This window comes from Phalangium opilio, unplaced genomic scaffold, assembly GCF_054372755.1.
Source record: "Phalangium opilio isolate 3A_F unplaced genomic scaffold, DU_Popi_V2 ptg000077l_1, whole genome shotgun sequence".
Lineage (NCBI taxonomy): Eukaryota > Metazoa > Arthropoda > Arachnida > Opiliones > Phalangiidae > Phalangium > Phalangium opilio.
In genome coordinates, this window is record NW_028324185.1 from 4,464,799 (window position 1) to 4,478,024 (window position 13,226).

Genomic DNA, 13,226 nt, shown 5'->3' on the forward strand with positions numbered 1-13,226 from the left:
AGACCAAGGATCAATAAATATAAATGGGTGGGGAGGTTTTCACTTACAAAAAAGAATATACAAAAAAAATTAAGAGTAAGACAATATGGGGTAGTATTGCTTAAAAAACATATGTAAAAAAACTGTAAAAAACTGTTAAAAATTAGTTCTCATTCGGATAATTTTATCACATTATTGTCAAAGTTGCAGCTGAAGAGGGACCGCGGTCCGAAAGCTCCTGCGTATATTTAAATTAATAAATAATTTTAAAATCTCCATGAAGTATCAGACTCATTTTATTTAAATTTTAAATAATTAATAGAACCATGGATCGGAAGTTTAACATTTATGAGATGCAGTACTACCATGCCATTTCCTGGCAAATTTAATGGATCCTCCAGGTAAAGGATGTCGTTTAACCTCGGAAGAGGAAGCTGCAGCCGATGAATGTATATCGGAAAGAAATGCAGAATTTTTACCTGCAGTATTAGCCTTAAAAATAAACTATTCTGATTTTTATCCAAGCCATATATTCCGAAAAAACGTTGTCGACAATATTAAACCGTGGAAATTGTAGTGAATTTTGGCGCTGAAACTTAAAAATGGACATCCAGCTTCGGTAAACAAACTTTCAAGAGAATTTTGTAATTTCGTTTCATCACTGTTAACTTGTCCATGAAGCTCGTCCGGACAAGAAAGACTTTTCTACGCGTGGTATTTTAGAAATCGTTTAGGTTATGAAAAAGCTGAAAAGCTAGTAAAAATAAACATTAAGGCTAAATCAGATAAAATGAAGAATAAATAATCTTTGTTTATGGCTTCATATATTTTTGTCTGGTTTCTTGTTGTATATTAATTATTTTTATGGCACAAATTGATTTTTCCCCCCATGCATAAATAAACCAGATATTTAAGGTGGATTTTTAAGTGGATTAATCCGGATTAAATCTGGTGGTTGAAACCGGACTGGATAGGTACTTGCCAACCCACCTAACAATGGTCTTTTCTGTTAGGCCACGGCCACATCTTAGTCCACCGGAAACCTTCGCATTAGATTTTGTTTGATAGTCATGTCAGACTAGATTCCCGACCAAAATCAATTTGGGCGTCTAATAGTAAAATAACCGCCTTTGGTGAATTTTTTATACTGTTGGGCTGACATTGAATTGACTAGACCACTCATTTGCTGCGCATATACATGAGCTCTTTAGCATAAGCTAAGCGCCCCGAAGCGTGCAAATAAGGAAGCATTTTTAAAAGGCAGCGCATGTTCAATGAGCAGTTGACGCTCCGTTTGGCTCTGACAAACAGGCGCATCGTGTCAACCAATTCAAAATACAAAAGCTATAATTTAACTGTTCTTACTAAGTTCTACTTTCAGAGCATGGAAAATAGCGGATAGTTTTTGAACTTCATACCATTCATGTACCTCATCAGTTCAGTGTGGATAAGCCTGATATTTTCTTTTATAGTTTCGTCTAGGCTAGGGATAGAATCTAGCATGAAATTTCCGATGTTTTTTTTGGATTAAAAGATATGCTCTTAGTGCTCACGAATACGCAAGGCCACTAAAAAAGTGTGGAACCAAAGCTATCACATAGATGGGCTTCCATAATTCAGAAAATCCACTCAAAGCCATTATGCATCCCACATACACTAAAGCGTGTAAACATTCTTTAATTTGTGATGGTCAACGTGGAACTGTGAAAAGTGGTTTCTATTATCGGTTACAATAATTATTTTTAATGATATTTCAATATGTATTCTAAATCGTACTTGTAAAACAAGATGAGCACGACAAATTCAAACTTTTGTGCAATTTCTACCGGGTGAAGTGAGTATTATTGAAAAAGTAGCAAGTACTTTCCTAAAGAATTTTTAAATTAACTAATGAAATAAGGATGTCGTCAGCTTTTCTTTGAAGGACGAAGCAGATGTTTTAAGATGTACAAATGTTGACTTTCAACGTGTTCACGTATATTTCGAAAAAGAGAGTGATGAAGGATGCAGAGAATCCAAGGATAAAGACGCGAAAAATTGCCGTAAAAGCTTTCAAGTTGATTATGACGAAAGCATCCGGTTCTTCGACTGTCTGACAAGGATGCGATTTCACTTTGTGAGATGGGTTGATTGTCTCAATCAGGGTTTTCGAAAGGTTTCTGCTGAAATGCATCGCCCAATAGACTGGCATTAGAGGTTTGCTTAATTTCATTTTACAAGTTCCTGTCTTGGCGTATCTGGCTTTGATAACATTCCACAGAAAGGTCTCATGAAAGATGCCGAATATCTCTCGACTTTCAATTCCCGCATGAGTATTTTCATTTTTTAATAAGTTACTTTGCTCCTGGTACCAGATATGTGGGCTCGCTTTGTTACTTCCGCAAATGCAGAGCTATTCAATCCATTTTCCTAAAACTAAAATTTAAAAAACGAGTCCATATTGGTTTATCATTTTTAAAACCTTTGAAGGGCATTGAAGGAGAAATGTCTTCACAAAACTTATTTTTTCAATTGAAATGCTTCCAAATTATTGGTACCTGGCAATATCTAGCAGGTTTATTTATTTAACATAACAAAAATGTTAGCGTTCTACCCTACTACAAGGGTTTGGTTGACAATTAAATATGGTGTTTTGCATAAGAAACCGTACTCTAGTAATAAGATCAAGCCTTAAAGCCAAAAATTCTACAGGGCCGGTAGGCCCTTGTAGATATGACTTGATACCCTTCCGTAATGTTAAAGAAAAAGTCACCTTTTAGGGTTAACGTCCCATTGAAAAAGCATCAAAATTTCTTCGTTTTTTTAACGCAATTGTCATAGGCCATACGAAAACGTATAGCGAAGTTAGTTTTCGGAATACTCCTAAATTAACAAGCATTTATTAAATGGGAAACTTACCTGTTTCGATTTTTGATTATTGAAGTCTAAGTATTGTACTTTAACTAATTAACAAAGTACGTCAAAAATTACTTTTGGGTCAGAAGTCAGCCTAAACTTATAGCGCGCTTAAACCTATTTCTTCATTTCGTTCTCGTTGACAACTAGAAGCGCCTAGGTTTGTGGGTGCTAACATGTTACGTTGACAAATTTCAAATGTTGGCTTTCTTGCTAATTTTCCTAATTTCTTAGCAGTAGACGCTTACAAATTACTTTGGTATTTCGTCCGAGCTAGAGCACCTTTATATATAAAAAAACGTCTTGGTTTGGACCAAGGCCGAAAAAACAAACGATATGTGTGAGGTTTATCATTTGACTGAAGTTTCAGATATTGCAATTGTTTTAGTTATTTTTATCCATTTAATCCTTAATCAATATTAAATTCAATCAAATGATTTTACTGTTAATCGATCTAGTCCCTCTAAATTAATTGAAAAAATTACATATCTACGCTTTTTCAAGAACAATTACATTTTCCGAAAACATTTTATCATGAAATTAATTATTTTGAAGGGAGTACGTGTTGAGCTATCAACATAGAATATTTGAAATATTCTATTGACTTTCTAAAAAGAGCAAGCGAACTTTGACATAATTCGAAAGGAAAATGTAAAAATTTAATCGAAATGCTACATTTCTATTGTCGCCTCTATGAAGAAAACATTGCACTGCAATTTTCCTCTCCGTGCTTTAGAATTTCTTGGTCATAACTCAGTCTTCATTTGAAACGTCACCACCCCTTTCTACATTGTTGGCGCTACTTGTACACCGGTTACGTATTACGCGTAATCATTTTAGCACGCTTAAAGACCATTTCGGAAAACACACAGGGGCGAGGCCACCATTGGGGTATTATCCCTCGCACCAAGGGTCACCGCCAGACGGAGTCAATTCGCTCTGCCTATAGCGGTGCTTCTAGGCGAGAGAGAGAAGACCCCAATGGCGGCATCACCCTTGTGTTTTAGTTTCTCTGTATGTAATTTCTAAAATGGTCTACTCACTTACAAATGTACACAAATTACACTGAGTGATCGGTCCTTCAGGCGCTAGTGAGTGACAAGCCACAACCATAATCATTCATGTACAGGAATGTTTTATAGTTTTAGGTTATTAAGGTTGGCGGGCAAGTCCGGAGAGTCACTAATGTGAAAAGGTTTCGAACTATATGGTATTATTGGCTGAGTGTGTTGCGACGGCTCAGATGACCCATACACTTGAACCACTGGTGCTTTAAAAATTTTTATATTGGGAAAATAGAGGAAGGGGGGTCGGAGTAAAGTGTGACCTTCGCATAACTGGTAATGAATAATGTGTATACCCAAATTATTTCCGCATGAAATGAATATAACAAGTCACAGGGCTGATACTCAGAGCTCGCCTGAATTTTAGTTGAAATAGTAACCAACTACTTTGAAAAAAGTAACTAAATAGTAACTTAATTTAAATATTTAACATGCACAATTGAAGTAAAACTCAGTTTAAAATTGTACACACAGGTGTTTAATACTTTAGGGTAGCCTAACCTAACCTAACCTAACCTATAGAGTAATGGCACCTACTTGCCTTTGACTGTATTAAGCTCTATGGGTAGTTAACATGGAGTGCCACTACTCTATTCGGCCTAACATTAAACATCAATATTTTGGAAAAGGTGGCAATTCTTATGAGGGATAAGACTTTTTTTTTGTTTTGGAAATTTGAAAAAAAGCGGCGGCCATTTTAGATCTAAATTTTACGCTCTATCGAATGGTGTGCTTGATTTTGCTCTAAAATGATTTTTGACCTTATTCACTCATACCGAAATTGTACCCTGACTTGTAACCATTCTGTAACTAGAACCGCTCTTGAAAAAATAGCAGACTGCGCGAAAGCCGAAAAACGTACTAAACGGCCGCGGCCCCCTGGCTACGGTAACGCGCTGGCGGGCGCGGCTGGTCCTTCAGCTGCAGCATAGCCCATTCGATCACACAGGCAGATTTTTAAAGGGGCTGGAAATAATACGGCTACCTCGATGGGAATAAATGTCTGATCGTTTAAAAAAATTGCTTTTTAGTTTTTTCACCCTTCATTCACTCGGAAATTATAAGGAAAACATATTTTTTTAAGATATGGCCTATCAAATTTTAAATTAATCAACTTTTAGTAACCAAAATTCAAAAAAAGTAACTTTAAGTAACCAATTTCAAAAATAGTAACTTTTAGTGAAAAAAGTGACTCAGTATCAGCCCTGACGTCATTGGTACTGAGAAGTATTTCTTTTTATGTAATCTTTACCCTTACCTTTGGTTATATCAGAAGTAAGATAAGGGACTAGAAGTAACGAGGTAACCAAACTCTTCACTTGGTGATGGAAGCGGCATAAAATCGTCAAATTTGTTCACTAGTGCTAGGCTCTATTACCAATGCTAGGGCACTTTAATTCTAGTCCCTTATCTTACTGCTGGTTATATTTATACCGATATTGCCGATATCATATTTTTCCTGTGCTACAGAGAGCCACCTACTAAACGAAACCACACAGGATAAGCATTGTTGCTTTGTCTCAAGAAGACGACATTAGTTTGAGAAAAAAAGTTCTTTATCATATTTTCTCTAAAATCAGTCTTCTCAGAAACTTACTACAGATTTAAACTTTTTTGGTGCAAACTTGAAAATTTGTTAAGCCAGCAACAATTAAAACTATGCCCGTCAAGGTGCTTACAAGTTAGTGAGCAACGACACGAAATCCCTTCAAAATAATTAATTTCATGATAAAATGTTTTCGGAAAATGTAATTGTTCTTGAAAAAGCGTAGATATGTAATTTTTTCAATTAATTTAGAGGGACTAGATCGATTAACAGTAAAATCATTTGATTGAATTTAATATTGATTAAGGATTAAATGGATAAAAATAACTAAAACAATTGCAATATCTGAAACTTCAGTCAAATGATAAACCTCACACATATCGTTTGTTTTTTCGGCCTTGGTCCAAACCAAGACGTTTTTTTATAATATCTGTCACTTCAGTCTTTTTGTAATTAAAATTTGAATAATTTTATTTTTGCTTTACCGTCATACATTTGGGGTTGATCTATTTCTAATTGCTTAAAGAAGTACTTAAGTATCGTTAATTACATTTAACTTATATTCAAAAACATTGATTTCGATAAGCAAATAATGTTGTACTTTATTTATTAAAGAAGTTTAAAAACGACGGTATTTGAAATATGGACAGTGTTGTCGAGATCAGACCAACAGCTTCCTATATGTAAAACCCCCAATACTGCCAACGGGAGATGTCATACTAAATTATACTTTCCATAAATTATATTATATTATTATACTTGCCATAAATTATCAGGACTCGACACTGGACTTGAAACCTAGTTCTTAAGCTGACTTAAGGACTCGAGGACTCGATACCAATTAAAAGACTCGACTCGAGATTCTATGAGAGCTTTTTTAAGGACTCGAGACTCGACTCGAACCCTAAAAAACTGGACTCGCACAGGCCTAATTAAAATTTAAATGGAAAAGTTTCATTTTGACACATTCCTTACCCTAAAATTTTGTATTTGGAGCCCATTAATGTATTATAGTGATAATGTAATTAATTTTAGTGTTAAATAGGAAAACATTTAGGCTGAAAGAGCAACTCGCGTAGTTTGATCTTATTTTATTATTTCAGTTAAGATTTATCTAAAGTTACCCAAAAAACGTATTGTTTTCGATTAATTTCACGTTAAATATGGTTATTAAGTTGAAATTAACGGCTTATCTTCTTTTACTAGTCTTATTTCTGTTTATTAAACGAGTTTGAACAAGAAATTCTCCCTAGCTGCAAACTTTAGAGGCGTGACTGTTTGACTCTTGCGGAACAATCACTATTTTGCCCCAAAACTTTTAAATATCGCTCCTTTTCAATGGCTCTCTTTTCAAAATGGGGAAAAATGCTTTTAAATGACAATTTAATTAATCGTAAGAATTAAACAGGAAAGTGGAGGCTGGGTGAAAGATAAGTGTAGTTTTAATTTTAATTTGTTAGTTTAATTATAAGGTATCCATGAATTTACCCAAAACATTCGTATTTTGGGTTAGTTTCACATTAATTATACTTGATCGAGTTTAATTTAACGGCTTATCTTGTTAATCTAGTGTGGATTTAGTTTATAATACAAGTAGTATGCGCTTTTGATATATTTTAATGATCATTTAAATTAATTTGAAAGTGAAATAGGAAACTACTGTGGCTGTACGAAAAACTTGTGAGGTTTTAATCTTAATTTGAGCGTGGTTCGTGAGAGTGGATTAAGCTTAAAATTTATTTGAATTTTTTTACCCTAATTGCAATGTTTAGTGCAGTTTAATATTTTTGCCATATATTAATCATTATGGTACCCTAAACTTTTGAATTTCGCGGCAATTAATGTACTTTAAAGATAATTTAAATTAACTTAAGTGTGAAATAGAAAATATTGGGCTTTACCAATGGCTTGGGTAGTTTTAATCATAATTAAACAGTTTATTTAAAAGTTATTTGAGCTTTTATCCAAAAATGTATATTTTGGTTTAATTTCACGTTAATTATATTAAATTGAGTTAAAATTAACGTAGGATTGTGTTTTGGCAGTGTACATTTAGGTTATAAAATGAGTTTAAATGTATGCATCACCTTAATTGCAATTTTTAGTGGAGTTTTCGATTCTCATTTTACGCTAAACTTTTGAATTTCGCGCCTATTAAGGTACTTTGGAGATAATTTAAATTAGATTGAGTGTGAAAGAGAAAACATGGGGCTTTACCAACGGCTTGGGTAGATACAATCTTAATCAAGAACATCATTTAAGAGTTATCGGAGTTTTCATCCAAAAAATGTATATTTGGGGTTTAATTTCACGTTAATTATACTTAATTACGTTGAAATTAACTTGTCGTCAGTGCTCATTAAGCTTATAAAATGACTTTCAACAATTAATTCACCTTAATTCTAATGTTTAGAGGAGTTTTTGATTATTTCCAACACATTGCGTTCAATTTTTATCCTGTGCTAGGTTTGTGGTAAAGATTATCTATACAATATGTTAATGAATGATGTTATTCTATAGTTTAGCTTGAATACCAGTAATTAAATCAAATACCTATACAATTCATAGCAATTTAAACCAATAAAGAAACGGCAATGTGGACTGTGGAAATAGCAAACAACGTAACCCTCCGTTTCTAACGTGGTTACGTTGAGAGAATCTGTGTTGTAAACCTGAAAATTATTTCACTAATTAAATTATATAACGACACTGTCCTCCTGCATTAACCAGTACCACTGTTACTTATTAATTAAACAATCGACTGTTGGTAACAAATAGTTTATAAAATGATAACGTAACATGACTAACATCACAGTATGACTGATTCAATAGGATCAAAATTGTTTTAACGAATAATCTGGTCCTCTACAATGGTTTAGTTTCAGGAATTATATCACACACCTTCACAATTAGTAGCATTTTAGTGAGATTAACAAATAATGAAACCGAGTATACCTGTCCTCAAATGAGAATGTTGAAGCGCCAACAAACAGTCATGATGAATACAGTATTAAGTTACGTAGCGTAAAACGGTAACCTAGGCCCTAGGGTTAGGATTTGTAGCATGAATCGAAGCAGACTGCGTATTTTTGTAATTCCAAATTTCCAATCCAAAACAGTGCTGGAAATAAGCTTTCTTATAATCTTTAAAAGGAAAGACACTATAAACACTATATTACATAGACAAACTAAAACTTAAGCCTTGGCCGTAAAGAACGTCGAAAAGCTTACTTTAAATGATATAAAAACCTCTATTAACTGTAATTATTTACCTGAATTACTTTTCTAGACGAAAATTCGACCTGATAACGACGTATTTCTTATTAAGGGTGCTACAGTTAATTAGAAAATACATTTAAAGGTGCTCAAGCTCGGATGAAATACCAAAGTAATTGGTTAGGGTCTACTGCTAAGAAATTAGGAAAATCAGCAAGAAACCCAACATTTGAAATTTGTCAACGTAACTTGTTAGCACCCACAAACCTAGGCCCTTCTAGTTGTCAACGAGAACGAAATGAAGAAATAGGTTTAAGCGCGCTATAAGGTTAGGCTGACTTCTGACCCAAAAGTAATTTTTTGACGTACTATCTTAATTAGTTAAATTACAAAAATTAGAATTCATTAATTAAAAATCGAAACACGTAAGTTTCCCATTTAAGAAATGCTTGTTAATTTAGAAGTATTCCGAAAACTAACTTCGCTATACTTTTTCCGTATGGCCTGCCACAATTGCCTTAAAAAACCGAAAATTTTTTAATGCTTTTTCTATGGGACGCTAACCCTAAAAACTGTGAATTTTCTTTTAACATTACGGAAGGGTGTCATGTCATATCTACAAGGGCCTACCGGCCCTGTAGAATATATTTTCTAATTAACTGTAGCACCCTTAATAAGAAATACGTCGTTATCAGGGCGAATTTTCGTCTAGAAAAGTAATTCATGTAAATAATTACAGTTACTAGAGGTTTTTACCTCTCCGTGTGACGTAGTCCAGGAGAGGTTCTGTAACGGCCGTGTCTGTCTGTGTGTCTGTCTGTCTGTGTGTGTGTGTGTGTCTGTCTGTCCGTTGTTACACCCACGTGACCGCGTTCGCAGTTTGCGTATCGGAGCAAACGTGTTGGCCATTTCCGAACTGCTTTCACAGTCACGGAAATGGCTCCTCTACTTGAGTTCTCACACCACCATCTTCTGGTCTTTGTCCATCCCACACGGACACCAGTCTGTTCTTACTGGCTTCTAATCACCACCATCTTCTGGTCTTTGTCCATCCCACACGGACACCAGTCTGTTCTTACTGGCTTCTAATCACCACCATCTTCTGTTCTTTGTCAATCCCACATTTACACCAGTCTGCACTTACACTGGCTTCTAACACCACCATCCACTGGTCTTCCGTCTATTCCACATAGACACCAATCTGTATCATTGGCTTCTACTCCATTATCATCGTTTGGTTTTTTGGTTTTAGGATATACGCGGCGATCAGCTAGGGTTACGAGAAACGTCTAGCCTCCCTAAGGTGGGATCGCCACCAAAGGTTTTCGCAATTGCGCTTTTTCCTTACTATTATAATGGAATCGAATCGTATATATACCCCAAATTTGAAAAAAGCGGGCAAGAGGGGTACCCTTCACTTTAAACGTCAATATTAGCAAAGTTTGAGAAGATAATAGGTATAACTTTATTTTAAACGATTTAACTATTATTAATGTTAATTATTGAAGATTAAAATAATTAAAAATAATTATATTTATTTAAATATTAAAGATAAACCTCTCGTGTAAAGAGAGAGATTATCATTGCCTCCTATATCTACCAAGGCCCGTGCATGCGATATATTTCCTTCATTGCCTCCTATATCTATCAAGGCCCGTGCATTGTGATATATTTCATTCATTACCTCCTATATCTATCAAGGCCCGTGCATTGTGATATATTTCATTCATTGCCTCCTATATCTATCAAGGCCCGTGCATTGCGATATATTTTTCAAAACAACAACAAAAATGGGAAACCCCAACTCAGAAACATAACGTTTTCATTGGATACTTAAGTTTATATAATCTTCTTGACACGGAGAGGTAATATTTTGGTTTTTCCAACTTGTTATATCATTTAAAGTAAGCTTTTCGACGTTCTTTACGGCCAAGGCTTAAGTTTTAGTTTGTATATGTAATATAGTGTTTATAGTGTCTTTCCTTTTAAGGATTATAAGAAAGCTAATTTCCAGCACTGTTTTGGATTGGAATTTGGAATTACAAAAATAAGCAGTCTGCTTCGATTCATGCTACAAATCCTAACCCTAGGTTTTACGCTACATCTGTATTTATTTATTTTATTTATTTGAGAGAGTTTGGTACAGTAAGCCAGTAACGACTTGTGACGACCATAAAACATGGCACATGAAATTGAAATATTAAAACATACTAGTAAATTACAATATAATGAAAGTATTTACAGAAATAGTTATTATTACAATAATTAGTATTTATAAAAAAATGCAGAGCGATCTAATTATGTTGTTTGGCAAATCTAGTTATGTGGTTTGACATTTGAAGTGCGTAATAAGGTTCTTTCGAAAGAGATTTCTATTGGTAATTGCTACAATCTCCGAAGGGAGGCAATTCCAGTGGTTGATGATCGATTGTGTGAAATGGTTTTGGCTCAATAAAGTCTTAACACGAGGTTTTGCCAATTTGTTTGAATGACCACGAGTGGTAGAGAGTGATGAGATTTCAAATAATAATGATGACTGTTTGTTGGCGCTTCTATTTTTAAGTAAAAAATGGTTAAATGGCATATCTATCCAAATTATTATGGTTTAGAAATCAACGGTAGTGTTTTCACCCTGTGAAGAATTCAACTTCAAAATATTACAGGAAAGATGACAAAATGTTCAATGTGTTTTACCTACGTCAGTTAAAAGAGTGGTGTTTACGTTAGCGCATTTAATTCAACATTCTCATTTGAGAACAGGTATAAACGGTTTCATTATTTGTTAATCTCACTAGAATGCTACTAATTGTGAAGGTGTGTGGTATAATTCCTGAAACTAAACCAATGTAGAGGACCAGATTATTCGTTAAAACCATTCTGATCCTATTGAATCAGTCATACTGTGATGTTACGTTATCATTTTATAAACTATTTGTTACCAAAAGTAGATTGTTTAACTCATAAGTAACAGTGGTACTGGTTAATCCAGGAGGACCGTGTCGTTATATAATTTAATTATTCAAATAGTTTTCATGCTTACATCACAGATTCTCTCAACATAACCACGTTAGAAACGGAGGGTTACGTTGTTTGCTATTTTCACATTCCACATTGCCGTTTGTTTATTGGTTTAAATTGCTATGAATTGTATAGGTATTTGATTTAATTACTGGTATTCAAGCTAAACTATAGAATAACATCATTCATTAACATATTGTATAGATAATCTTTACCACAAATCTAGCACAGGATATGATAAAAATTTAACGCAATGTGTTGGAAATAATCAAAAACTCCTCTAAACATTAGAATTAAGGTGAATTAATTGTTGAAAGTCATTTTATAAGCTTAAAGCTTAATGAGCACTGACGACAAGTTTATTTCAACGTAATTAAATATAATTAACGTGAAATTAAACCCCAAATATACATTTTTTTGGATGAAAACTCTGATAACTCTTAAATGATGTTCTTGATTAAGATTGTATCTACCCAAGCCGTTGGTAAAGCCCCATGTTTTCTCTTTCACACTTAAGCTAATTTAAATTGTCTCCAAAGTACCTTAATAGGCGCGTAATTCAAAAGTTTAGCGTAAAACCAACTTTTACAGCAGTGGGGATTCGAAAGTCGGCACGGTCACTCTATTGCTAGTCTCGATGCTTGCTATCAACCATTTTTGCTGGAAGTCGGCCTTAAAAGCTGTACCGGACCTTATTTGTCTTATAATAAAGATTAAACATTATGCTTAGCTGGTTCTCTTTAAGCCCACCGCCGCCTTACAAAAATTCATGAGGTTGGTAAAGAAAAACACCACAATAAAAAATTCATCTATCTAACTTATTTCCGCTTAGTTAGCTTTAAACAATAATATTAAAGCGCTTGAGGCTTCCTGTACCTTTAAAGACGTTATCATGGCTCTTCGTGGAATGGTTAACGAACCACTAGTGAGTACAGGTCACAGGTTTCAAAACAAGACAAGTCTACAAGTCCAAAATCAGTTTATTCATTCTTTGGACCACTTTTTTAAATTAAAACAGAGAGCCTTAATGGCTCGGAGGACAACTTTAAAAATTCCAGCTTAAACACATAGGGTAAGGGGAACTGGTCCTTGGGACTAGTTTAATTAGTCAAGACACAAGGGGTCACAAATCCAGAGGACTGGTTTGGAAAAAACCTTACTTACTTACTTGGTACAGACTTCAACTTCATTGGCACGATGCTAAATTAGGGGTTATCCATAAAGCTTTGAAAAAAAAACAGAATTGCGAAGGAATTCGTTGCTAACTTTTAAGAATATTTTAAACATGTAATTTATGAACAATTTAATTCAAGCAACTATGGAAATGATTAAAACCATTTCTACCAAGAATCGAGCCCGCTTATTTAATTCTACGTCTCTGAACTTCAATTATGACCGCAAGATTGTTGTGTTGGAATGCTGGATGGTTTTTAAAAAATACGTAATACGGTAATAATAAAAAGGGAAAAAATGTATACTAACGTTTGTAATTGCGTTGCAGAAACTCA

At 34.3% G+C, this 13,226-nt stretch overlaps 1 long non-coding RNA gene across 1 annotated transcript; it reads right to left on the reverse strand.

Moving 5' to 3' along the window:
• Positions 1-6,560: 6,560 nt before the first annotated feature.
• On the reverse strand, positions 6,561-9,307 carry LOC149657004 (uncharacterized). The gene is made up of 4 exons (XR_016369977.1): positions 8,757-9,307; positions 8,440-8,605; positions 8,038-8,156; positions 6,561-7,968 (listed from the first exon to the last, which is right to left on the reverse strand). It is a non-coding gene; the product is annotated as an uncharacterized LOC149657004 (long non-coding RNA).
• Between the last annotated feature and the right edge of the window lie 3,919 nt (positions 9,308-13,226).